The sequence below is a fragment of the Gorilla gorilla genome, chromosome 6 (assembly GCF_029281585.2).
Source record: "Gorilla gorilla gorilla isolate KB3781 chromosome 6, NHGRI_mGorGor1-v2.1_pri, whole genome shotgun sequence".
Classification (NCBI taxonomy): Eukaryota; Metazoa; Chordata; class Mammalia; order Primates; family Hominidae; genus Gorilla; species Gorilla gorilla.
Window position 1 is genome coordinate 63,938,043 of NC_073230.2, and position 27,460 is coordinate 63,965,502.

Genomic DNA, 27,460 nt, shown 5'->3' on the forward strand with positions numbered 1-27,460 from the left:
CAGAGGCCCGCCCCTCATGCGGAGCCAATCGGAACTCGAGGCGGGGCTGTTGGGTCTTCCGGGAGCGCGCATGCGCGGGGGGCCACAGGCTCCCTGGCTGGCAGCAGCTAAAGTGGCTTTTGGGTGTCCGCAGGCTTCTGCCTGGCCGCCGCCGCCTATAAGCTACCAGGAGGAGCTTTACGACTTCCCGGCCTGCGGGAAGTGGCGGGCACGATCGCAAGGTAGCGCAGAAGCTTCTCAATGGCCAGCGCCAGCTGCAGCCCCGGCGGCGCACTCGCCTCACCTGAGCCTGGGTACGTGCGCCCCACAACACCTTCCCCAGCCAGGGCCCGGGGACCCCGGGAGCGTCCCCCGCCACCTGGCGCCGCTCATCCTGGGCAGGGTGGGACCCCACTGAGGCCGCCACGCATTAGGGAGCTGCACTCCCGAGTTTGACCTCTGACGGCCAGTTGTAATAGCATTAAGTCTTTGAAATTTTGTAGCGGGGTAGAAGGGGCTAGGAAAGGAAGAAAACATCTTTTTAAAAATATAAGCGATCGGCCGGGCGCGGTGGCTCACGCCTGTAATCCCAACACTTTGGGAGGCCGAGGCAGGTGGATCACGAGGTCAGGAGTTCAAGACCAGCCTGGCCAGCATGGTGAAACCCTGTCTCTACTAAAAATACAAAAATTAATCGGGCTTGGTGTCGGGCGCCTGTAATCCCAGCAACTCGGGAGGCTGAGGCAGAGAACTGTTTGAACCCAGAAGGCGGAGGTTGCAGTGAGCCGAGATCGCGTCACTGCACTCCAGCCTGGGCGACAGAGCGAGACTCCGTCTGAACAAACAAATATGTGTATGTATATAAGTGATCGAACCCGGGAGGTTGAGTTTACAGTAAGCCGAGATTGCGCCACTGCACTCCAGCCTGTGTGACAGAGTGAGACAATGTCTCTAAAAAATTATATGCAAGTGAGAGCTTTTTTTCCAGCGCTCATGCTCAGACTGAAGAAAGTAATTGGGCCGGGGCGTTGGCTCATGTCCATAATCCCAGCACTTTGGGAGGCCGAGGCAGGCGGATCGCTTGAGCTCGGGAGTTCCAGACTAGCTTGGGCAACATGGTGAAAATCTGTCTCTATAAAAATACAGAAAATTAGCTGGGCATGGTGGCATGCGCTTGTAGTCACCGCTACTTGAGCGGCTGAAGCCGAAGGATCGACCTCCTGGGCTCAGGCAATCCATTTCAGCCTCCCAAATTGCTGGGATTACAGGAATGAGCCATCGTGCCTGGCCTTACACTATATTGTAATGCTTTTTTTGAAAATGGAAACTTTTACAGGCAATTCACTTTCTTCAAACTAATGATAAGGAAATGATGCTGTTCTGTTCTGTTTTGTTTTTTGGTTTTGTCTGTTTCTTTTTTTTCTTTATTGAGACAGGGTCTTGCTCTGTTGCCCAGGCTGGAGTGAGGCGGTGAAATCATGGCTCACTGCAGCCTTGACCTCCGGGCTCAAGGAATCGTTCCCGGTCAGCCTCCCCAGTAGCTAGGACTACAGGTGCATGCTACCATGCTTGGCTAATTCTTTTTTTGAAATGGAGTCTCACTGTGTCTCCCAGGCTGGAGTGCAGTGGTGCAATCTCAGCTCACTGCAGGCTGGTCTCAAATTCTGACTTCAGAAGGTCCACCCACCTCAGCATCCCAAAGTGCTGGGATTACAGGTGTGATCCACCACGCCCAATGATTTTGCTCATTTTAGATACTACAACTTTTTAGTTTAATTTTTTTTTTTCCTGAGACAGAATCTCACTTTGTCGCCAGGCTGGAGTGCAGTGGCGTGATCTCAGCTCACTGCAGCCTCCGCCTCCTGGGTTCAAGCGATTCTCCTGCCTCAGTCTCCCGAGTAGCTGAGACTACAGGTGCTTGCCACCACGCCCAGGAGTTCAAGACTGAGCCCAGGAGTTCAAGCCTGCAGTGAGCCATGATCGTGCCACTGCACTCCAGCCTGGGCAACAAGCAAGACCCTGTCTCCACAAATAAGTAAATAAACATCCTATCTGTACCAGGGTACAGGCAGGCGCTATTATTCCCACTTTTCATCCTCAACTCTGAGTTGAGTCATACATCAACTCTGATGACCTTTGTTTCCACTCCCCTTAAGCCATTCACAGGAACAGCTACTTTACATAGAAAAGTCAATCTTGGAGGGTTGAGTAATTTGCCCAATCACTGTAAAAGGTAGAGCTTCGATTATCACCCAGGCCCATCTGTTGCTGGTATTCCCTCTCCACCCCTCCGTGTGGCTTCCCTTTATTTATTTATTTTAATTTTTTTTGAGATGGAGTTGCACTTTTGTTGCCCAGGCTGGAGTGCAATGGCATGATCTCGGCTCACTGCAACCTCCACCTCCCAGGTTCAAGCAATTCTCCTGCCTCAGGCTCCCAAGTAGCTGGGATTACAGGGGCCTGCCACCAAGCCCAGCTAATTTTTTGTACTTTTAGTAGAGATGGGGTTTCACCATGTTGACCAGGCTGGTCTTGGACTCCTGACCTCGGGTGACCCACCCTCCTCAGCCTCCCAAAGTGCTGAGATTACAGGCGTGAGTCACGGTGCCTGGCCTTGGCTTTCCTTTAATAAATCACCACTCAATTTGATGTGGAGGCTCTGTTCATTCCCAGAATATAATGAATGGATTATATATATATTTTTTCTTTTTGAGACAGAGTCTTGCTTTGTCTCGCAGGCTGGAGTGCAGTGGCGCAATCTCGGCTCATTGCAGCCTCTGCCTCCCAGGTTCCAGCAATTCTCCTGCCTCAGCCTCCTGGGTAGCTGGGATTACGGGCGCTCACCACCATGCCCAGCTAATTTTTTTTTTTTTTTTTTTTAGTAGATTTCACCGTGTCGTCCAGGCTGGTCTCAAACTCCTGACCTCAGGTGATCTGCCCGACTTGGCCTCGCAAAGTGCTGGGATTATAGGCATGTACCACTGCCCCCAGCCTCAACATCAAATAGATTTAAAAGTTGGTAACAGCCAGGCGCAGTGGCTCACACCTGTAATCCCAGCACTTTGGGAGGCCGAGGTGGGCAGATCACCTGAGGTCAAGAGTTCAAGACCAGCCTGGCCAACATGGTGAAACCCCGTCTCTAATAAAAATAAAAAATAAACAATTAGCTGGGTATGGTGGCACGTGCCTGTAATCCCAGCTACTCAGGAGGCTGAGGCACGAGAATCACTAGAACCCAGGAGGTGGAGGTTGCAGTAAGCCAAGTTCGTGCCACTACCCTCCAGCCTGGGCAACAGAGTAAGACTCCATCTAAAAAAAAAAAAAAAATGAAGAAGAAGAAATTAGTGTAGTGTGGGAAGTAAAAAAAAAAAAAGAAAAGGAAAAGAAAAATGACTGAATTCATGAATACACTCTTATGTGGCCTGCACCGACTTTCACACAAATTAGATTGGCTTAGTAGGCAAGGGTGGGATCTTTTCATAATTTTATTTGATGTCTAAAATACATTTATCTTTTTTTCTTGTAGGAGGAAAATTCTTCCAAGGATGATCTCCCACTCAGAGCTGAGGAAGCTTTTCTACTCAGCAGATGCTGTGTGTTTTGATGTTGACAGCACGGTCATCAGTGAAGAAGGAATCGGTGAGCTAGCCAAAATCTGTGGTGTAGAGGATGCGGTGTCAGAAATGTAGGGATAGCATTTATTCACTTTATGAAATGATAAAGAATTTCTTTTTTTTTTTTTTTTTTGAGACAGAGTCTCACTCTATTGCCCAGACTGGAGTGCAGTGGCACAACCTTGGTTCACTGCAACCTCCACCTCCCGGGTTCAAGCGATTATCCTGCCTCAGCCTCCTGAGTAGCTGGGATTACAGGCGTGTGCAACCACATCCGGCTAATTTTTTTATTTTTAGTGGAGATGGAGTTTCACCATGTTGGTCAGGCTGGTCTCAAACTCCTGACCTCGTGATCCACCCGCCTCAGCCTCCCAAAGTGCTGGGATTACAGGCGTGAGCCACCATGCCCGGCCATGAAATGATAAAGAATTTCTAAAGAGTGGCTGTTTTGGATGAAGTGCTGGACCCTGGCTATGGAACATGAGCACTAGGCTTTTTTTTTCACCCCTTAGAGTTGAATTTGATATATTCATTCATTTATATAAATATTTACGGCAAAAAAATATGGATAAGACATGTTCTTAGCTTGATTAGGGGAATGATGACCGTCACTAACCAAAGAAGATGGCCTAGGGGGCAGGGCTCAAGTGTCCAGTGGCTTTGTGTCATGGTTGAAAGTGTGGCCTTAGTGGTTCCCTGGAAAGGTTCAGAGTCTCTTGGTGGATCCTGGGTCAGAGCCCCTCTCTCCCTCCCTCCCTCCTGCCCTCCCACCTCCTGCCCTGCAGCTGGGCACCACCCTCTGCAGCCCCAGTCCCCCAGTCATGCACCATGTCATTTTCTTTTTTTTTTTTTTTCAGGACGGAGTCTCGCTCTGTCACCAGGCTGGAGTGCAATGGTGCAATCTCGGCTCACTGCAACCTCCGCCTCCTGGGTTCAAGCAATTCTCCTGCCTCCACCTCCTGAGTAGCTGAAACTACAGGCACGCACCACCACACCCGGCTTATTTTTGTATTTTTAGTAGAGATGGTGTTTCACCATGTTAGCCAGCCTGGTCTTGAACTCCTGACCTCGTGATCTGCCCGCCTCGGCCTTCCAAAGTGCTGGGATTACAGGCATGAGCCACCACACCCGGCCACCATTTTATTTTCAACTCCCTTTCATGGAAGAACGTTTAGCCTTTGGTCTCTTTCTTGATTTATGACAGCTCACGGCTTTCAAGAAAACTACCTATGAATAGGCTGTGTAACTTTTATTTATTTGTTTTTTTTGAGATGGGGTCTCTGTCTTCTAGGCTGGGGTGCAGTGGCATGATCTTGGCTCACTGCAACCTCCCCCTCCCAGGTTCCAGCAATTCTCCTGCCTCAGCTTCCCAAGTAGCTGGGATTACAGGCACGCACCACCACACCTGGCTAATTTTTGCATTTTTTTTATTAGAGATGGGGTTTTGTCATGTTGGCCAGGCTGGTCTCGAACTCCTGGCTTCAGATGAGCTGCCCACCTCAGCTTCCCAAAGTTTTGGCATTATAGGCATGAGTCACAGCACCCAGCTTGTTAATGTTATTTTCAAGCACACCTTCAAAAGTTTATTCCAAGGCCTTGCTCTCATAGCAGCAAAGCCTGTCTGTTGCATAGTGGGGCCCTTGTTAGCATCTTCCTTTTGGTGGATGTTGTGTAGACCCGGGGCAGTAAGGCATGTTAACCTCGAGGACATTGGACCTGGCTGGCCTGACTGTTGGGTCTCCCTCCTAGGACATGGCGAGCCATGGGTGGGGCAGTGTCTTTCAAAGCTGCTCTCACGGAGCACTTAGCCCCAATCCAGCCCTCCAGGGAGCAGGTGCAGAGACTCATAGCAGAGCACCCCCCACACCTGACCCCCAGCATAAGTAAGAGGAGCCGCTGCTCCAGGTGTATTTCAGCACCAGTGTTGGGGGGCATGTCCTCCTGAGAGCATCTAACGATTGCTTTAGAGAGCCCTCTGGGTGGTTTATTTTCATTTTTATTTTTTAATTTTATTATTTTAAAAAAATTTATTTATTTATTGAGGCAGAGTCTCGCTCTGTCGCCCAGACTGGAGTGCAATGGTACGATCTCGGCTCACTGCAATTTCTGCCTCCCGGGTTCAAGTGATTCTCCTGCCTCAGCCTCCTGAGTAGTTGGGATTTCAGGCACCCACCATGCCAGGCTAGTTTTTGTATTTTTAGTAGAGACAGGATTTCACCATGTTGGTTAGGCTGGTCTCGAACTCCTGACCTCAGGTGGTCTGCCCGCCTCGGACTCCCAAAGTGCTGGGATCACAGGCGTGAGCCACTGCGCCTGGCAAAATTTTATTTATTTATTTTTTTTGAGACAAAGTCTCACTCTGTCGCCCAGGCTGGAGTGCAGTGGTGCAATCTCAGCTCACTGCAACTTTTGCCTCCCAGGTTCACACGATTCTCCTGCCTCAGCCTCAGGAGTAGCTGGGATTACAGGCGCCCGCCACCACACCTGGCTAATTTTTGTATTTTTATTAGAGATGGGTTTCGCCATGTTGGCCAGGCTGGTCTCGAACTCTTCATCTCAAGTGATCCACCTGCCTCGGCCTCCCAACGTGCTGAGATTACAGGTGTGAGTAACCGCACCTGGCCTATTATTATTTTTTTTAGATTCAGAGTCTCATTCTGTTGCCCAGGTTGGAGTACAGTGGTATAATCATGGCCCACTGCAGCCTCAAACTCCTGGGGTCAAGTAGCCCTCCCACCTTAGCCTCCTTAGTAGTAGGGACTGCAGGTGCATGCCACCATGCCCAGCTAATTAAAAGAATTTTTTTTTTTTTTTCTGAAAGTCTTGCTTTGTCACCCAGGCTGGAGTGCAGTGGCATGAACACAGCTTACTGCAGCATCAATCTTCTGGGCTCAAGGGATCCTCCTGCCTCTGCTTCCTAAGTAGCTGGGACTACAGACATAGGCCACCATGCCAAATTTTTTTTTTTTTTTTTGAGACGGAGTCTCGCTCTGTTGCCCAGGCTGGAGTGCAGTGGCGCCATCTTGGCTCACTGCAAGCTCCACCTCCTGGGTTCACGCCATTCTCTTCCCTCAGCCTCCCGAGTAGCTGGGACTACAGGCGCCTGCCACCACACCTGACTAATTTTTTGTATTTTTAGTAGAGACAGGGTTTCACCATGTTAGCCAGGATGGTCTCAATCTCCTGACCTTGTGATCCACCTGCCTCAGCCTCTCAAAGTGCTGGGATTACAGGCGTGAGTCATCGCGCCCAGCCCACCATGCCTAATTTAAAAAAAAAAATTTTTTTATAGACACAGCATCTCACTACGTTGCCCAGGCTGGTCTTGAAAACTTGTGGGCTTAAGTGACCAATTTTCACAACTCAGCCTCCCAAAGTGTTGGAATTATAGGTTTGAGCCACTATACCCAGCCTTTAAGAATCTTCTTGTAGAGATGGAATCTTGCTGTGTTGCCCAGGCTGTTCTCAAGCTCCTGGCCTCAAGTGATTTTCTACCTTAGCCTCCCAAAGTGCTGGAATTAAAGGCATGGGCTGTGTGGTTCTTTTGGCACTTACACGTGGTCTTGTCTGGCCGGTTGTCTGGTCCTGTCTGCTTCTGCCTTTCCTCTTTCTCCAGGGAAAACCTAAGCTTTCCTTGTTTGTCCTCATCTTGTGTTTTTCTGGGTCCATGGGCAGAGTAGAGTTCTGGAACGGTTTCCTAAAGCAGCCAAGCCCTACCCATTGATTTCTAAGTACATTTAGAAAAACACATATAAGGCTGGGTATGGTGGCTCACACCTGTAATCCCAGCACTTTGGGAGGCCGAAGTGGATGGATCACCAGGTCAGGAGTTCAAGACCAGCCTAACCAACATGATGAAACCCTGTCTCTACTAAAAATACAAAAATTAAGCCGGGCACGGTAGCTCACGTCTGTAATCCCAGCACTTTGGGAGGCCAAGATGGATGTATCACCTGAGGTCAGGAGTTCGAGACCAGCCTGGCCAACATGGCGAAACCCAGTCTCTACTAAAAATACAAAAAAAGTAGCTGGGCGTGGTGATAGGCACCTGTAATCCCAGCTACCCAGGAGGCTGAGGGAGGAAAATCACTGGAACCCGGGAGGCAGAGGTTGCTGTGAGCCGAGATCATGCCAGTGCACTCCAGCTAGGGCAACAGAGCAAGATTCCATCTCAAAAAAAAAAAAAAAAATTAGCCGGGCATTGTGGCATGGGCCTGTAATACTCAGGAGGCTGAGGCAGGAGAATCGCTTGAACCCGGGAGGTGGAGGTTGCAGTGAGCCAAGATCGCAGCCTTGCACTCCAGCCTGGGTGACAAGAGTGAAACTCTGTCTCAAAAAATAAAGAGAAAAACATATATAAAACATTAACACCCCAGGCAGTATACCTTGTCAAACATACCTCAGGCAAATGCATTCAGGAGAAGAAAATACATCTTATTTCCCTCTTCATGTTTCGTTTTTTTTTTTTTCTTTTGTATTACTCAGTGTTGGGTATTTTGTATTTTATTTTGCAGGGAGCTGGTAAGTCGCCTACAGGAGCGAAATGTTCAGGTTTTCCTAATATCTAGTGGCTTTAGGAGTATTGTAGAGCATGTTGCTTCAAAGCTCAATATCCCAGCAACCAATGTATTTGCCAGTAGGCTGAAATTCTACTTTAATGGTAAGATGTTAACGGTAACATGTTCCCTTTCTTAGCAGTTCTATTATTCGGTATTCTGGGTAATGTCTTTTGGAATGCAACTTGAACAGTCACATCAGAGTTAAATATTGAGATGAATGGTTCTCTTAATTGATGTCTTTTGCCCTTTGGTACCCTTTGCTCAGCAAAACAGACTTAGATCATCACCTGTCTTAGCTTTATTATCTATAACATCACCTGTCTGTACATAAATGTCTGCATTTCGTGAAACATTAATTCCTACATAACCCCTATGACTTATTTTCCTATGTGTTGTATTTCAATTTTATGGGAGCTTCTATGCATTTGAAGCAATTTAGACTCAAGAAGGAGACTTTTGGCTGGGCACGGTGGCTCACGCCTGTAATCCCAGCACTTTGGGAGCCTGAGGCAGGAGGATCACTTGAGGTCAGGAGTTCGAGACCACCCTGGCCAACGTGGTGAAGCCCCAACTCTGCTAAAAAAAAAAAAAATAGGAAAATTAGCTGGGCATGGTGGCACATGCCTGTAGTCCCAGCTACTTGGGAGGCTGAGGCAGGAGAATCACTTGAAGCTGGGAGGCGGAGGTTGCAGTGCGCTGAGATCGCGCCACTGCACTTACAGCCTGGGTGACAGAGCGATACTCTGTCTTTAAAAAAAAAAAAGACAGAGACTTTAGAAGGGAGACTTTTGTTAACAGATTACTGAACTACAGCTGCCCTTGGGGAAGCCTCCTATCCCCTCTCTGGTCCATAGCGGTGCCACAGCTGTTATACTATCTCAGATCTCCAGTTATATCAAGGAGTGACTGAGAGTGATATTCTTTTTTTTTTTTTTTTGAGACAGGGTCTCACTCTGTTGCTCCTGCTGGAGTGCAGTGGCTCGATCTCGGCTCACTGCAACCTCTGCCGCCTGGGTTCAAGTGATTCTCCTGCCTCAGCCTCCCAAGTAGCTGGGATTACAGGTGCCCATCACCACGCCTGGCTAATTTTTGTACAGTGCCCAACCGTACTTTTGTTTTAGACAGCTGATTTGTCCTATAATCCCAGCACTTTGGGAGGCTGAGGTAGGAAGATCACTTGAGCACAGGAGTTTGAGACCAGCCTGGGCAACATAGTAAGACCCCATCTCTACAAAATAAATAAATAAAATAAAATAAAAACAGCTGATTTAGAACTATATAAGATTTAAAACAGGAGTTAAACAAAAACAATTCTCATTACAAGATAAAAACAAAATAATAAAAACAAATTCAATCTTGTTATGTCAACTGACTTTGTGCAAACCCAAGAAAAGTTATGAATAAGGAACTAAAAACCTTTTAAAACTTTTAACAATGCCTTATCCCTGTAGCATGGGCACCACCTTTTAGCCTAGGTGTGTGCTCAATAAGAGTTGATTTCATTTCCCCAAATAATACCATCAACAACTCATAACCGAGATTTTAACATCATTTTATACTTTATATACTAGTTCCTCATATGTTACCACATTTAATCCTCATAACAGCCCTGTGAAGTCAAATATTATGTTTGGTTTTGGTTTTTTTAGAAAGAGTCTCACTCTGTCACCCAGGCCGGAGTTCAGTTGTGCGATCGTAGCTTATCACAGCCCTGAACTTCTGGGCTCAAACGATCCTCCCACCTCAGCCTCCTGGGTAGCTGGGATTACAGGTGTGTGCCACTGCATCCCACACCACCACAGCATTTTATTCCTCTGAACTAACGTCATTTTCTGAGACTAGCAGAGGTTTTATTTACTTTTTTATTTTTTATTTATTTATTTTTTTTGAGACGGAGTCTCGCTCTGTCACCCAGGCTGGAGTGCAGTGGCGTGATCTTGGCTCACTGCACCCTCCGCTTCCCAGGTTCAAGCGATTCTTCGGCCTCCGTCTCTCAAGTAGCTAGGACTACAAGTGCACGCCACCACGCCTGGCTAATTTTTGTATTTTTAGTAGAGACGGGGTTTCACCATATTGGCCAGGCTGGTCTTGAACTCCTGACCTTGTGATCTGCCCGCCGTGGCCTCCCAAAGTGCTGGGATTACAGGCATGAGCCACCACGCCCAGCCCTGGTTTTATTTATTTTTTGAGATGGAGTCTCGCTCTGTCACCCAGGCCAGAGTGCAGTGGCGTGATCTCAGCTCACTGCCGCCTCAACCTCCCGGACTCAAGCGATCTTCCCATCTCAGCCTCCTGAGTAGCTGGGACTGCCGGCACATGCCACCACACCTATCTAATTTTGTTTATTTTTTGTAGAGATGAGGTCTCACTATGTTGCCCAGGCTAATTTTGAACTCCTGGCTCAAGTGATCCTCCTACCTTTGCCTGCCAGAGTGCTGGGATTATAGGTGTGAGCCAACATGCCCAGCTGGGGATTTTATTTCTAAGCATTTTAAAATCAATGCAGGAAACAAATGCTATATAGCAGGTGTCGTAATATCAAATGTGTCCCTTTCAGTAGGGCTTAGCCTTTATCATGTTATTCTAACATAAGAAAAACTACGCCAAAAATATAGTGTAGCCAGGTGCAGTGGCTCACACCTGTAATCCCAGCACTTTGAGAGGCCAAGGCGGGCGGATCACCTGAGGCCAGGAGTTTGAGACCTGCCTGGGCAACATGGTGAAACCTCATATCTACAAAAAATACAAAAAAATTAGCTGGAAGTGGTGATGGGTGCCTATCATTGCAGCTACTTAGGAGGCTGAGGCATGAGAATCAGTCAAACCCAGGAGGTGGAGGTTGCAGTGAGCCAAGATCACGTCACTGTATTCCAGCCTGGGTAATAGAACAAGACTGCATCTCAAAACATATATGAAGTTTTTACCACCTAGTTTCCTGAGATCTAAAAATAGGGATTGTCTAAAAAATAAAAATAAAAAAAAATAGTCTTTGTGAATGATGAATGAAAAAGAGTTAAAAGGAACTTTTTTGGCTGGATGCGAAGGTGACTCTTGCCTGTAATCCCAGCACTTTGGGAGGCAGAGACAGGAGGATCACCTGTGGTCAGGAGTTTGAGACCAGCCTGGCCAAAAAGGTTTGAGAACCTTTTTGGCTGGATGCGAAGGTGACTCTTGCCTGTAATCCCAGCACTTTGGGAGGCAGAGACAGGCGGATCACCTATGGTCAGGAGTTTGAGACCAAACTGGAGTTTGAGATCAGCCCCGTCTCTACTGAAAATACAAAAATTATCCGGGTGTGGTAGCAGGCGCCTGTAATCCCAGCTACTTGGGAGGCTGAGGCAGGAGAATCACTTGAACCCAGGAGGCAGGAGGTTGCAGTGAGCCGAGATCGCGCCACTGCACTCCAGCCTGGGCATGATGGAGCAAGACTCCATCTCAAAAAAGAAAAAGGTTCTAGCCAGGCTGGTCTCAAACTCCCAACCTCAGGTAATCTGCCTGCCTTGGCCTCCCAAAGTGCTGGGATTACAGGCATGAGCCACCGTGCCCAGCTTTTGAATCTTTTCTTTTTTTGACAGTCTCACTCTGTCACCCAGGCTGGAGTGCAATGGTGCGATCTCAGCTCACTGCAACCTCCGCCTCCCAGGTTCAAGCAATTCTCTTGCCTCAGCCTCCCAAGTAGCTGGGATTACAGGTGCCCACCACCACGCCCAGCTAATTTTTTGTATTTTTAGTAGAGATGGGGTTTTGCCATGTTGGCCAGGCTGGTCTCGAACTCCTGACCTCAGGTGATCCACCCACCTCAGCCTCCCAAAGTGCTAGGATTACAGGCATGAGCCACCACACTGGCTGCTTTTGAATTGTTAGCTTAGATAATTTATAACCAGTGTTGGGGTTGGCTAAGCAATGAACATTGGCCTAGCTTAATGAGAAATACATAAAAGTAAAATGAAGAGTTTTCTCAGAGCTCCCAATCTCATTTTCAAGAAATGACAAAATCAGCCAGGAGCGGTGGCTCACACCTGTGATCCCAGCACTTTCGGAGGCTGAGGCGGGAGGATTGCTTAAGCACAGAGGTTCAAGACCAGCTGAGCAACGTGGCAAAACTCTGTCTCTAAAAAACTATTCAGGGATTGTGGTGTGCACCTGTCATCCTGGCTACTCAGGAGGCTGAGGCAGGATGATCACTTGAGCCCAGAAGTTCAAGGCTGCAGTGAGCCATGACTGTGCCACTACACTCCAGCCTGGGTGACAGGGTGAGACCCTGTCTCATAAAACCAAAAAGGAATGACAAGATTGGTTGGGTGCAGTGGGACATACCTGTAATCCCAGCACTTCGGAAGCTGAGGCAGGAGGAGTTTGAGAGCAGCCTGGCAACATAGCAAGACCCTACAAAAAATTTAAAAAGTAGCCAGGTGAGGTGGGGCACACCTGTAGTCTCAGCTACTCAAAAGGCTGAGGCTCGAGAATCACTTGAACCCAGGAGGCAGAGGTTGCAGTGAGCCGAGATTGTGCCACTGCACTCCAGCCTGGATGACAGAGCGAGACTCTCTTTTTTTTTCTTTCTTTTTTTTTTTTTTTTGTCTCGCTCTGATGGAGTCTCGCTCTGTCACCCAGACTGGAGTGCAGTGGGGCAATCTGTGTTCACTGCAAGCTCTGCCTCCTGGGTTCACGCCATTCTCCTGCCTCAGCCTCCCGAGTAGCTGGGACTACAGATGCCCGCCACCACGCCCGGCTAATTTTATGTATTTTTAGTAGAGACGGGGTTTCACCGTGTTAGTCAGGATGGTCTCAATCTCCTGACCTCGTGATCCACCCGCCTTGGCCTCCCAAAGTGCTGGGATTACATGCATGAGCCACCGCACCTGGCCAAGACTGTCTTAAAAAAAAAAAAGTGAAGGGAAAAGACAAGTAACAGAATTTTGTACTTTCAAATGAGTATATGCAGTATTGTGTCTATATCCTGCCAGAAAAAAAGGAAATACTATTTTGAAAAATCATGCACAAAAGGAGGGTATCAGTTAGTACAACTAATGAAATAATAATAACTATAAACAATTTTTATTTGTTTATTTTTTTCTTGAGACAGGGTCTTCTTACTCTGTCACCCGGGCTGGAGGGCAGTGGCACAATCACAGCTCACTGCAACCTCGAACTCCCAGGCTCAAGTAATCCTTCTGCCTCAGCGTCCTGAGTAGCTCGGACTATAGGCATGAGCCACTACCCCCAGATAATTTTTAATTTTTTTTATAGAGATGGGGTCTCACTATATTGCCCATGCTGGTCTCAAACTCTGGCCTCAAGCCATCCTCCCTCCTCAGCCTCCCAACGTGCTGGGGTCAGAGGAATAAGCTACTGCGCATGGCCTATAAACAATTTTAACTGTGAAAAACTAGAGTGTTTCAATCAATCACATGAATCAATCAATAAAAAAAAAAAAAAGGTGTAGATTGGGGGCAGTGGCTCACACCTGTAATCCCAGCACTTTGGGAGGCCGAGGTGGGCAGATCACCTGAGCTCAGGAGTTCAGACCAGTCTAGTCAACATAGCGAAACCCCATCTCTACAAAAAACTACAAGAATTAGCTGGGTATGGTGGCATATGCCTGTAGTCCCAGCTACTTGGGAGGCTGAGGTGGGAGGATGGCTTGAGCCTAGGAGGTGGAGGTTGCAGTGAGCCGAGATTGCACCACTGCACTCCAGCCTGGGTGACAGAGCCAGACCCTGTCTCAAAAAAAAAAAAAAAAAAAAAAACGTAGAGCACTGCCAACAGTTCTCCCTCATCCCAGAATAGAAAATCCCCCACCATTTCTTATGCACACACTGCGACTCTTGGCCTCCCAGGCAGGGCGGTGCCTGTTCTGGACCAGATCCTAGGTCCAAGGGGATTTCCTCTACACCGCAGACTTCTCTTTGATCTTCCCTTCTTTGAAATTACAGGGCAGGGATGCGATTTCCATCCAGGTAGTTTTGTTTGTTTGTTTGTTTGATGCGGTTTCGCTCTGTTGCCCAGGCTGGAGTGCAGTGACGCGATCTATGCTCACTGCAACCTCCACCTCCCAGGTTCAAGCGATTCTCCTGCCTCAGCCTCCCAAGTAGCTGGGACTACAAGTGCATGCCACCGCACTCGGTTAATTTTTTTTGTATTTTTAGTAGAGACAGGGTTTCACCACGTTAGCCAGGATGGTCTCGATCTCCTAACCTCGTGATCTGCCCGCCTCGGCCTCCCAAAGTGCTGGAATTACAGGCATCAGCCACCGTGCCCAGCCTAATTTTTGTATTTTTAGTAGATACAGGGTTTCACCATGTTGCCCAGGCTAGTCTTGAACTCCTGTGCTCAGGTGATTTGCCCACCTCGGCCTCCCAGAGTACTGGGATTACAGGCATGAGCCACCATGCCTAGCCTGCCATATAGTTTATTTATTATTTATTTTATTTTTCGAGACAGAGTCTCACTCTCTCACCCAGGCTGGAGTGCAGTGGCGTAATCACTGTTCACTGCAACCTCCGCCTCCCGGTACAAGCAGTTCTGCTGCCTCAGCCTCCTGAGTAGCTGGGATTACAGGCACCTGCCACCACGCCTGGCTATTTTTTGTATTTTTAGTAGAGACAGGGTTTCACCATGTTGGCCAGGCTGGTCTCGATCTCTTGACCTCAGATGATCCTCCTGCTTCAGCCTCCCAAAGTACTGGGAATACAGGTGTGAGCCACCATGCTCAGCTCCTGCCATCTAGTTTAGAACTCAAACATTTACCTACTGATGTGATTTTTATTTTTGTAGGCATTTGTCTTGGTTATAAGAGGGCAGGGACCACATCTTACTCTCCAGAAGCCCCGACATTGTCCAGCTGAATGGGTCCCCAGCAGTGGTGCATGTACTGATGCAGGAGAGTGCAGTGAGGGATAGGAGGAAGCCAGGAGGCGAAGACGGGAGGAGGTAAGGAGGAAGGTGCTGTGTACTCAGCAAAGGCACCCTGGGGGAGGCCAGGCTTACCTCTCTTTGCAGGAATAGTTTATGTTTGAAACACCTGGCTGGGTGCGGTGGCTCACGCCTGTAATCCCAGCACTTTGGGAGCCCGAGGCGGGCGAATCACCTGAGGTCAGGAGTTTGAGACCAGCCTGGCCAACATGGTGAAACCCCATCTCTACTAAAAATACAAAAATTAGCCAGGTGTGGTGGCAGGCACCTGTAATCCCAGCTACTCGGGAGGCTGAGGCAGGAGAATCACTTGAACCCAGGAGGCGGAGGTTGCAGTGGGCAGAGATCATGCCATTGCACTGCAGCCTGGGCAATAGAGTGAGACTCCGTCTCAAAAAAAAAAAAAAAAAAGTTTGAAACACTTACTGCTGTCTATTGCTCCTGCAACCTTTGTTTTCTGATTTTCTAAAAATCATTTCTCCGCCGGGTGCTGTGGCTCATACCTATAATCCCAGCACCTTGGGAGGCCAAAGTGGGCAAATCACCAGAGGTCAGGAGTTCAAGACCAGTCTGGCCCAACATAGTGAAACCCCATCTCTACTAAAAACACAAAAATTAGCCAGGCGTGGTGGCAGGTGCCTGTAATCCCAGCTACTTGGGAGGCTGAGGCAGGAGAACCACTTGAACCCGGGAGGCGGAGGTTGCAGAGAGCAGAGATCACACCACTGCACTCCAGCCTGGGCAACAGAGCCTCCAAAAAAATAAATAAAAATAAAAATCATTTATCTCTCTTTTCTTCTTAGGATGCTTTCATTGGATTTGGAGGAAATGTGATCAGGCAACAAGTCAAGGATAACACCAAATGGTATATCACTGATTTTGTAGAGCTGCTGGGAGAACCGGAAGAATGACATCCATTGTCATACGGCTCCAAACAACTTCAGATGAATTTTTACAAGTTACACAGATTGATACCGTTTGCTTACAATTGCCTATTACAACTTGATATAGAAAGTTGGTACAGATGATCTGCACTGTCAAGTAAACTACAGTTAGGACTCCTCAAAGATTGGTTTGTTTGTTTGTTTTTAACTGTAGTTCCAGTATTATATGATGACTATTGATTTCCTGGAGAGTTTTGTAATCTGAATTCTTTATGTATATTCCTAGCTATATTTCATACAGAGTGTTTTAAGAGTGGAGAGTCAATTAAACACCTTTACTCTTAGGAATATAGATTCGGCAGCCTTCAGTGAATATTGGTTTTTTTCCCTTTGGTATGTCAATAAAAGTTTATCCATGTGTCAGAACAGATTTGTGGAATTTGCAGTTCTGCCTCTTGGATATTGGAATATCCAATATTTCAGGTACTGTGTTGAAGCATAAACATCCCCCCAGGCAAGAAACAGGCTTAAGACTTTGCTTAGTGCTGGGCACAATGTCCTCACCCCATGAGCCCACTCCCACTTCCTAAAGCCCTGGGACCTGGAAAGTCCTTTTTTTACCTCTTGGGATTTGTCATATATGAAATGTTACAGAGATTGGTTTTTTTTTTTGGCCTCCAATATAACAATAGAGTCTTAAAAGTACTGATTGAAAAATGGATATTTGGGCTCACGCCTGTAATCTCAGCACTCTGGCAGGACAAGGTAAGAGGATCAACTTGAGGCCTGGAGTTTGAGACCAGCCTGGGCAACACAGCAAGACCCTGTCTCTACCAAAAATAAAACATTAGCTGGATGTGGTGGCACCCACCTGTAGTCCCAGCTACTTGGTGGGCTGAGATGGGAGGATCCCTTGAACTCAGGAGTTCAAGGCTGCAGTGAGCTGTGACTCCGCCATTGTACTCCAGCCTGGGTGACAGAGTGAGACCCTGTCTCTTAAAAAGAAAAAAGGATATTTGAAAATCACATAAAGTAAAAGAAATAAAAACAAGTTTAATCACAAAGGCCAGCATTTTCCCCTAAATGAATTAAATATTAATAACTCCTAACAGCCTATATAAACACATTTCTTTTTTATAAATGACTTGGAAATACTTGAAAGCCAGGTTTGTGTTTGTTTTGAGCAGAGCCAAGCAAGGGAAATTTCAGAACACGCTTTGAATGTGTGAGATTCTATACCCTCCCTGGAGGTATGGGGGAGGGGAAAGCCATGGGGTTAGGAAGTGGATACTGTTGGATAATTCAGTAGAAAAAGCCATAAGGTTTTTAATATTGAGAATTAGTTGAAAAACTTAACCAAATTTGGCTATATAATTAAATAAATAATTATTCAGCCACATAAGCAAATCAAATTAATCAAATTTCCTTCCAAATCAGTTTCTGAAGGAGAGACATGAAATAGGTTTGGCACCATTTAAATGAGATTCCAAACAATGAGGCCATTGTTCCCAACTGTGAATGCCTCCTGGCCGCTCTCCTAGAAACCGTTTTGTGGTGTTTGCACTTTTCAGTAGTGCCAAGCTCTGGGCAGGACCAGGCATGCCAGGACCTTGAAAAGTGCTGCAAACGGCATCAGCCTCTGCACCGCCCGGTGTGCGTGGCAGGAGCAGGCCATTGGTGGGCGGGTGGGAGGACCGATCCCCCACTGGTTTTCACTGTCTGACCATCACAGCTGCTACTGCCCCACTAGTTCTTGCCCGCGGCACAGAGCCCATTTCTCAAGACGGGAATTGCAATAGAGAGCTTAATTCGTGCAGAACTGGCCAAACAGGAGGCCGGAGCTTTATTCTTACATCACTCTCCCCAAAAATTCGGAGGCTAGACTTCTTCAAGGATACTTTGGCAGGCCAGGGGATTCGCTTCTGGGTGGAGCCACAGAACTGGCCATGGGGTGGGGTCGGGTGGGGGCGGGGGCGGGGTTAGTTAGGTCCAGGTGGAGCCACTGATGGTCAGAAACACAAAAACCTGGGCCAGGCACAGTGGCTCACGCCTGTAATCCCAGCATTTGGGAGGCCAAGATGGGCAGATCACTTGAAGTCAGGAGTTGGAGACCCACCTGGCCAACATGATTAAACCCCATCTCTACTAAAAATACAAAATGTGGTGGGGCACGCCTGTCATCCCAGCTACTCGGGTGGCTGAGGCAGGAGAATTGCTTGAATCCAGGAGGCAGAGGTTGCAGTGAGCAGAGATTGTGGCACTGCACTCCAGCCTGGGTGACAGAGTGAAACTGTCTCAAAACAAAAAAAAAAAAAGAAAAGAAAAAAGAAATGCAAAAACCTGAAAAGACATCTCAAAAGGCCAATCTTAGGTTCTACAGTCGTGATGTAACCTGCAGGAGTAATGGGGATTTGCAAATCTTGTGCCTGCCCTCTAGAATAATAACTAGAAACGGTGTTTATGTGTACACCTTGGCGGAATTTAGGCTTCTCTCATCCTCCTAGCCTGATGGTCTCTCACTAGCTTTACGAAGGTGGTTGAGTTTTGGGGAAGGGCTATTACTATTATATTTATTTATTTATTTATTTATTTATTTATTTATTTATTTATTGAGATGGAGTCTGGCTCTGTCACCCAGGCTGGAGTACAGTGGCACGATCTTGGCTCACTGCAACCTCCACCTCCTGGGTTCAAGTGATTCTCCTGCCTCAGGCTCCTGAGTAGCTAGGATTACAGGTGCATGCCACCATGCCCAGCTATTTCTTTTTTTTATTTTATTTTTAGTAGAGATGGGGTTTCACCATGTTAGTCAGGCTGGTCTCAAACTCCTGACCTCGTGATCCTCCCGCCTCAGCCTCCCAAAGTGCTGGGATTACAGGTGCCCGCTGCCAAGCCTGGCTAATTTTTGTATTTTTTGTAGAGACTGGGTTTCACTATGTTGCCCAGGCTGGTCTCGAACTCCTGACCTCCGGTGATCCTCCTGCCTCGTCCTCCCAAAGTGCTGAGATTACAGGTGTGAGCCACAGTGCGTGGCCAGCTCACTCACTCTTGACACTGTTTCCAGTTCTACTCTCCGACCCCCAGTTCCTCAGTGTGGTGGATCCAGAAGTCTGCTTTACACAACTGCTCCCCTGTGGCCATCTTCCCATGGGACAGTTCCATGCAGCCTGTTCAGCTGTCCCCGCTGACCCTCACAGCCCACACAGACTACGCAGATATGCTGCAGTGCATTCAGTCACTGCAAGACCTCCTGGAACTCGTGACTGCTTGCTTTATATTTTGTTTGTTTTTTTGAGACAGGGTCTCACTCTGTTGCCCAGGCTGGGGTGCAGTGGTGCGATCTCAGCATACTACAACCTCGATCTCCCAGGCTCAAGCGATTCTCCTGCCTCAGCCTCCTAAGTAGCTGGGACTACAGGCGCCCACCACCACGCCCAGCTAATTTTTGTATTTTTAGTGGAGACGGGGGTTTCACCATGCTGGCCAGGCTGGTTTCAAGCTCCTGACCTCAGGTGATCCACCCACCTCAGCCTCCCAAAGTGCTGGGATTGCGGGCATGAGCCACAACGGGCATGTGTCACAACAGGCTGGCTAATTTTTGTATTTTTAGTAGACACAAGGTTTTGCCATATTATCAGGCTGGTCTCGAACTCCCGACCTCAGTTGATCCACCCACGTTGGCCTCCTAAAGTGCTGGGATTACAGGTGTTAGACACCTGTAAAAAGTTGAATTTTTTTTTTTTTTGAGAAGGAGTCTCACTCTGTCACCCAGGCTGGAGTGCAGTGCAGTGGCGCAATCTTGGCTCACTGCAACCTCCACTCCCGGGATTCAAGCGATTCTCCTGCCTCAGCCTCCCGAGTAGCTGGGATTACAGGCACCTGCCACCGCACCCAGCCAGTTTAACTTTTTAATAAATAAAACTGAAAAAATGTTTGATCTATTTAGGGGGTACATGTACAGGATTTCTACGTGCACATGTTGTGGAGTGCTGAGGTCTTGGCTTTGAGTGTAGCCATGATTCAAATAGTGAACATTGTACTCAATAGGAAAATTTTCACCCCTCACCCTCTTCCCATCCTCCCATCTTTTGGAGTCTCCAATATCTGTTGTTCCCCATGTCTACCTATTGTTTAACTCCCATGCATGAGAACATTCAGTATTTGACTTTGTTTCTGAATTATTTCACTGAGGATAATGGCCTCCAGTTCTATCCACAGTGCTGCAAAAGATATGATTTCATTCTATTTGTGGCTGAGTCATGTTCCATGGTGTACATGTACCACATTTTCTTTATCCAGTCATCTGCTGATGGACACTTAGGTTGATTCCATATCTTTGCTACCATGAATAGTGCTGTGATACACATATGAGTACAGGTACTTTTTTTTTTTTTTTTAACTTTTTGAGATGGAGTTTCGCTCTTGTTGCCCAGGCCAGAGTGCAATGGCACGATCTCAGCTCACTGCAACCTCCACCTCCCAGGTTCAAGTGATTCTCCTGTCTCAGCCTCCCGAGTAGCTGGGACTACAGGTGCACGACTCTACACCCAGCTAATTTTTGTAATTTCTGTAGAGATGGGGTTTCATCATATTGGTCAGGCGAGTTTCATCATATTGGTCAGGCTGGTCTTGAACTCCTGACCTCAGGTGATCTGCCTGCCTCAGCCCCACAAAGTGCTGGGATTACAGGTAAGTACAGGTACTTTTTGATATATAGTTTCTTTCCCTTTGGGTAGGTACCTAGTAGTGAGATTGCTGGTTGAACGGCAGTTCTATTTTTAGTTCTTTGATAAATCTCCATACTGTTTTTTGTAAGGGTTGTAATAATTTACATTCCCACCAACAGTGTATAAGCATTCCGTTTTCTCTGCATCATCACCAATATCTGTTGTTTTCTGACTTTTAATTTTATACTTATTTTTATAGAGATGGGGTCTCATGTTGTCCAGGCTGGTCTCAAACTCCTGACCTCAAGTGATCTGCCCACCTCGGTCTCCCAAAGTGTGGGATTACAGGCACAAACCACCACACCTGACTGTTTTCTGACTTTTTACTAAATAGCATGTGCTGGGTGCAGTGGCTCATGCCTGTAATCCCAGCACTTTGGGAGGCCAAGGCGGGAGGATAACTTGAGATCAGGAGTTTGAGACCAGCCTGGCCAACATGGTGAAACCCCACGTCCACTAAAAGTACAAAAATTAGCTGGGCATGGTGGCAGGTGCCTGTAATCCCAGCTACTCGGGAGGCTGAGGCAGGAGAATCTCTTGAATCTGGGAGGTGGAAGTTGCAGTGAGTCGAGATTGAATTACTGCTCTCCAGCCTGGGTGACAGAGCAAGACTCCCTCATAATAATAGTAGTAGTAGTAATAATAATAATAATGGCATATGTCCTTCTTCAGCATGACCTTAACATTGCTCCCATGGTGAGGTCAGGCCTGTGCTCCTCCCCCTTGAATTCAAGAAGGTCTGTGACTGGTAGAAGTGATTCAAGCTATGTCATAAAAGGTGACACCATTTCTCCGTGGTCTTCCCAGGATGCTTGCTCTTTGAACTCAGCCACCATGCTGTGAGGAATCCCAGATCACAAGGAGAGGCCACATTTTGATGTTCCAGTCAACGGTCCCAGCACAGGTTTCAGATGACAGCCAACATCAGTTGCCGGACATGGGACTGAAGAAGGCTTTGTGAAGACTCCAGCCCCAGCCACTGCAACAGCATGAGAGACCCCAAGTGAAAATCACCTGTCTGAACCCATCAACTCCCAGAACCATGAAAATAAAAAACTGTTTTTTTTCCAGATGGAGTTTCACTCTTGTCGCCCAGGCTGGAGTGCAATGGCATAATCTCAGCTCACTGCAACCTCCACCTCCCAGGTTCAAGCAATTCTCCCACCTCAGCCCCCTGAATAGCTGCGATTACAGGTGTGTGCCACCACACCAGGCTAATTTTGTATTTTTAATAGAGATGGGGTTTCTCCATGTTGGTCAGGCTTGTCTCGAACTCCTAACCTCAGGTGATCTGCCTGCCTCGGCCTCCCAAATTGCTGGGATTACAGGTGTGAGCCACCGTGCCCCACAAGATTGTTATTTTAAGTACCTAAAGTTTTGGGGTTATATATTACACAGTAAGAGTAAGTTAAATATCCTCCTTTCCTTCTAGCTTTTCAAATCTCTTACTCACCCAAACCTAGTCTCTCTCTGAACACCTGCTCTGCTTTAATCAATGTTTTCCCCATAGACCCAGCGAGAGGTAGGTTGGGTTATCTTCCTACTCTTCATGGCTGCTCAGAGACCATTTCTTCTTCTTCTTCTTTTCTTCTTTCTTCTTCTTCTTTCCTTCTTTCCTCCTCCTCCTCCTTCTCCTTCTTTTTCTACCTCTTCCTCTTCCTCCTCCTCCTTCTTCTTCCTCTTCCTCCTCCTCCTTCTCCTTCCTCTTCCTCCTCCTCCTCCTCCTCTTCCTCCTCAACAGGGTCTCACCTCAGGCTCAAGTGATTCTCCCACCTCAGCCTCCTGAGTAGCTGAGACCACAGGCACATGTCACTGTACCCGATTGGTTTTTTATTTTTTGTAGAGATGGGGTCTCACTATGTCACTCAGGCCAGCCTCAACCTCCTGGGCTCAAGTGATCCTCCTGCCTTAGCCTCCCAGAGTGTTGGGATTACAGGTATGAAGAACTGTGCCCAGCCTCATTTTTCATCTTCTTTAGCTAACCTAACTGTCTCTGTGTTCTCCAGCATTCTATTCCCTTGAATACTCAATCTCCTGTGTGGCTGCTGCAAGTCCTGGGATCTTTTTAGGATTCCCTCTCTAAGGGCTATTTATTTATTTATTTATTTATTTATTTATTTATTTATTTGAGATGGAGTCTCGCTCTGTCGCCCAGGCTAGAGTGCAGTGGCGTGATCTCGGCTCACTGCAAGCTCTGCCTCCCGGGTTCACGCCATTATCCTGCCTCAGCCTCCCGAGTAGCTGGGAATACAGGCACCCACCACCACACCCGGCTAATTTTTTGTATTTTCAGTAGAGACAGGGTTTCACTGTGTTAGCCAGGATGGTCTCAATCTCCTGACCTCTCCCACCTGCCTCGGCCCCCCAAAGTGCTGGGATTACAAGCAGGAGCCACCGCGCCCGGCCGGGCCATTCATAAAGTGGTCCGTTAATTTGCCCACAGTCCTCAGTCCACATTGCAGCCAACAGCAAAGCCAAACGCCAGCTATGCCTGGATCTCCCTGCATACCACATTCATCCTTATCTTGCATACATTTCCTTCACTATGCTAGGACAAGAACACTTTTGACCTAATCAATGCACATGTTCTCGGTTCAAAGTAAAACACATAATAAATAACCCCTTCCATGATGCTCACCTCCTGGTGAGTCTCTGTGTTAAAAACAATTGTCTTCAAATCTAACTCCTGTGAATGTTTATACTTCTGTTTATTCTAAAACTCCCTAATTAGAGACTTCCCAGTATCTTGCAATTCCTCAACAAGTCGTAGGGAGCCCAGGAATAAATTATTCAAAAATAATTAGCAATAGGCTTTACCTTGTTTTATCATTTAGTTGGTGATCTTTTCCAATTTAATCAGTCTTGCTGATATAGAAAACATTTTTAGAAGAGGCCTCTTTGGGTTAAGAACAAGGCTCTTTCTAGCTGTTCTACAGAAGAAGGAGGAGGAGGAGGAGGAAGGAGAAGGAGAAGAAAGAAAAAGAAAAAGAAACAAGGCCCATTTTAGGAAACTTTTAGCCATGAGTAGAACACAGCCAAGGAAGACTCTGTTTTACATAAGAAATATATTTTGGCTAGGCGCGGTGGCTCCTGCCTGTAATCGTAGCACTTTGGGAGGACAAGGCAGGCAGATCACCTGAGGTCAGGAGTTCGAGACCAGCCTGGCCAACATGGTGAAACCCTGTCTCTACTAAAAATACAAAAATTAGTGGGCGTGGTGGTGGGTGCCTGTAATCGCAGCTACTTGGGAGGCTGAGGCAGGAGAATTGCTTGAACCCGGGAGGTGGAGGTTGTGCCACTGCACTCCAGCCTGGGTGACAGAGCGAGACTCCATCTCAAAAAAGAAAAAAAGAAACAGATTTCACGAAAGCACATTTAATGCAGGCAAATTTTGAGCATCAGAGAAATTGGTCTGGATTAAGTCCAGAGACACAGCATTGCTTTGGTTACAAGAATGGTTTGGAATCCCAGCTCTACTGCTTTAATAACTGCCTGTGCCTAGCAAGGTACTTAACCCCTCAGTATCGTCTCCATAAAATGGGGATGGCAGTAGTACAGTGGTCCATGCCTCAGAGTGTTTGAGGAGAATCAATTACATGGTGGCAGGCACATAATTAGTGCTCAATAAATGCTGTAGCTATTATCTTCATTCTTGTCTCTATGGGTGAAAGAAAAATGGCCGGGTGCAGTGGCTCACGCCTGTAATCCCAGCACTTTGGGAGGCCGAGGTGGGCAGATCACGAGGTCAGGAGATCAAGACCATCCTGGCTAACACGGTGAAACCCTGTCTCTACTAAAAATACAAAAAAAATTAGTCGGGCGTGGTGGCGGGCACCTGCAGTCCCAGCTACTTGGGAGGCCGAGGCAGGAGGCAGGAGAATGGCGTGAACCCGGGAGGCGGAGCTTGCAGTGAGCTGAGATCGCGCCACTGCACTACAGCCTGGGTGACAGAGCGAGACTCCATCTCAAAAAAAAAAAAAAAAGAAAAAAGAAAAATGCAATACTGGATCAGATTAAATTCTTCCAGAAGCTGGCCGGGCGTGGTGGCTCACACCTCTAATCCCAGAACTTTGGGAGGCCAAGGGGGGCAGACCACCTGAGTTCAGGAGTTCAAGACCGGCCTGGCCAGCATGGTGAAACCCTGTCTCTACTATAAATACAAAAATTAACTGGGCATGTTGGCGGGCACCTGTAATCTCAGCTACTCAGGAGGCTGAGGCCAGTGAATTGCTTGAACCAGGGAGGCACATGTTGCAGTGAGCTGAGATCACGCCACTGCATTCCAGCCTGGGCGACAGAGAGAGACCCTGTCTCAAGAAAAGCAAAACATATAAAAAATTTTTTTAAATACAGATTTTTGGGCTTTGTTTCATATGTGATTCCCACCAGCAGAGAGACCTAAGAATGTGTATTTTTATCAAGCCCTCTAGTGACCTTTATGATCAGGCAAACTCAGGTAATAACATTGATTGAAGGGTTGGTGAGTGCTTATTTTCCAGGTTAAAATGATACTGAACACAGAGCAGCAGTTCTCAAATTTTAATGTGCTTAAGAATCACCAGGAAAGTTGTTAAAAATTAGATATCCAGAGATTTAGACATCCAGAGATTTAGATTCAGAGCTCTGGGAGACACTCAAAAATTTGCATTTTTAACCAGTTTCTTCTCTCTAGGGTAAGTCATTCAGAGGCACTTGTCTTCATCCATTCTGTGCTGCTATAACAGGTAATTTATAATGAACAGAAATTTATTTGGTTCAGGGTTCTGGAGGTTGATGAAGTCCAAGTAGAGGGGCTACATCTGCTGAGGGCCTTCTTGCTGTGGTGGACAATGGCAGAAAGTATCATATCATGAGAGAAAGCAGAAAGGGGACCGAGCTCATCCTTCATAAGGAACCCACTCACATCATAATGAACCCCACTCCCACAATAACGGCATTCATCCATTCCTGAAGGCAGAGTCTTCATGACCCAATCACCTCTTAAAGGTCCTACCTGTCAACATTGTTGCATTGGGGATTAGGTTTCCAACACGTGAACTTTGGGGGATACATTCAAGCAATAGCATTCTGCCCCTGACCACCCAAATTCATGTACTGCTCACATGCAAAATACATTAATTCTATCCCAATAGCTCCAAAAGTCTTAACTTGTTTCAGGAGGACCACCTCAAAAGTTTAAAGTTCAGAGTCTCATCTAAATCAGATATGGGTGAGAACCAGGGCACAGTTCATCCTGAGGCAAATTTTCCTCCAGCTGTGAGCATGTGAAATTAAAAAAAAAAAAAAAAGTGATGTGCTTCCAAAATACAATGGTAGGACAGATATAGGGTAGACGTTTTTTCTTTCCTTTTCTTTTTTTTTTGAGATGGAGTTTGCTCTTGTTGCCCAGGCTGGAGTGCAATGGCGCGATCTTGGCTCAATGCAACCTCCACCTCCCAGGTTCAAGTGATTCTCCTGCCTCAGCCTCCTGAGTAGCTGGGATTACAGGCATGAGCCACCGTGCCCAGCAGACGTTTTCATTTCAAAAAGGAGAAATAGGCCCAAAGAAGTAACAGGCCCAAAGTAAGTCCAAACCCAACAAGGCAGACAAATTAAATCTTAAGACTCCAGAATAATCTTTTATTTCCTGCACTGCTACCTGGATACATCGGGAGGGTTGAGTCCCCAAAGCCTAGAGCAGCCCTGCCCCTCTAGAGCTAGCACTATAGGGCTACTATACTGCTGTGGCCACTGGGCTCAGTTCACGCAGCAGCTCTCATGGGTTGAAGTATCATGCCTTCAGCTCTCCCAGGCTGGAGTTGCACATTATTCACTCTGTAGGTCAGCCAGGTGCAGTGGCTCATACCTGTAATCCCAGCACTTTGGGAGGCCGAGGCAGACGGATCACCTGAGGTCAGGAGTTTGAGACCAGCCTGGCCAACATGGTGAAACCCCATCTCTACCAAAAATACAAAAATTAGCTGGGCATGGTGGCGCACACCTGTAATCCCAGCTACTCGGGAGGCTGAGGCAGGAGAATCGCTTGAACCCAGGAGGTGGAGGTTGCAGTGAGCCAAGATTGTGCCACTTCATTCCAGCCTGGGTGACAGAGCAAGACTCTGTCTCAAAAAACAAGCAAACAAACAAAAAACTCTACAGTTCTTGGATCTCAGAGGTGGCGCTCCATTAGGCATTGCCCTGGTGGGGGCTCTCTGCAGTAGCTCCACCTCTGTGACAAACTTCTGCCTGGGGCTCCCGACTGCTCAATACATGTTTTGAAATCTAGGTGGAGGCCACCATAGCCCCACAGCTTATACTCTGCACATATGCTGAGTTAGCACCATGTGGATGCCACCATGGTTTATAATCCTTTATCTTCTGGAGTGGTGGCTGGACCCACTTAGGCCATTGAAGTTCGTTGTATTCGTCCATTCTCACACTGCTAATAAAGACATACCTGAGACTAGGTAATCTATAAAGGAAAGAGGTTTAATGGACACTCTGTTCAGCATGGCTGGGGAGGCCTCACAGTCGTGACGGAAGGCAAAGGAAGGCTGAAGGCACATCTTACATGGCAGCAGGCAAGAAAGCGTGTACAGAGGAACTGACCTTTTATACAACCATCACATGTCATGAGACTTATTCACTACAGCATGGGAAACACCTGCTCCCATGATTCAATTACCTCCTACTGGGTCCCTGCCACAACACCTGGGGATTATGGGAGCTAAAATTCAAAATGAGATTTGGGTGGGGACACAGCCAAACCATATCACTGATTTTTCCCCAGGTTCCCCCATATA

The 27,460-nt window shown here is 47.3% G+C and overlaps 1 long non-coding RNA gene across 2 annotated transcripts; it reads left to right on the top strand.

Moving 5' to 3' along the window:
* The first annotated feature begins 262 nt into the window (after nt 1–262).
* On the top strand, nt 263–16,377 carry LOC109027782 (uncharacterized). 2 transcript variants are annotated; one of them, XR_010134448.1, is made up of 5 exons: nt 270–293; nt 3,506–3,618; nt 8,108–8,253; nt 14,930–15,085; nt 15,871–16,377. It is a non-coding gene; the product is annotated as an uncharacterized lncRNA (long non-coding RNA). The 2 variants fall into 2 exon arrangements; XR_008667262.2 differs by lacking the exon at nt 8,108–8,253 and having other exon boundaries at nt 263–293.
* Nucleotides 16,378–27,460: the final 11,083 nt, after the last annotated feature.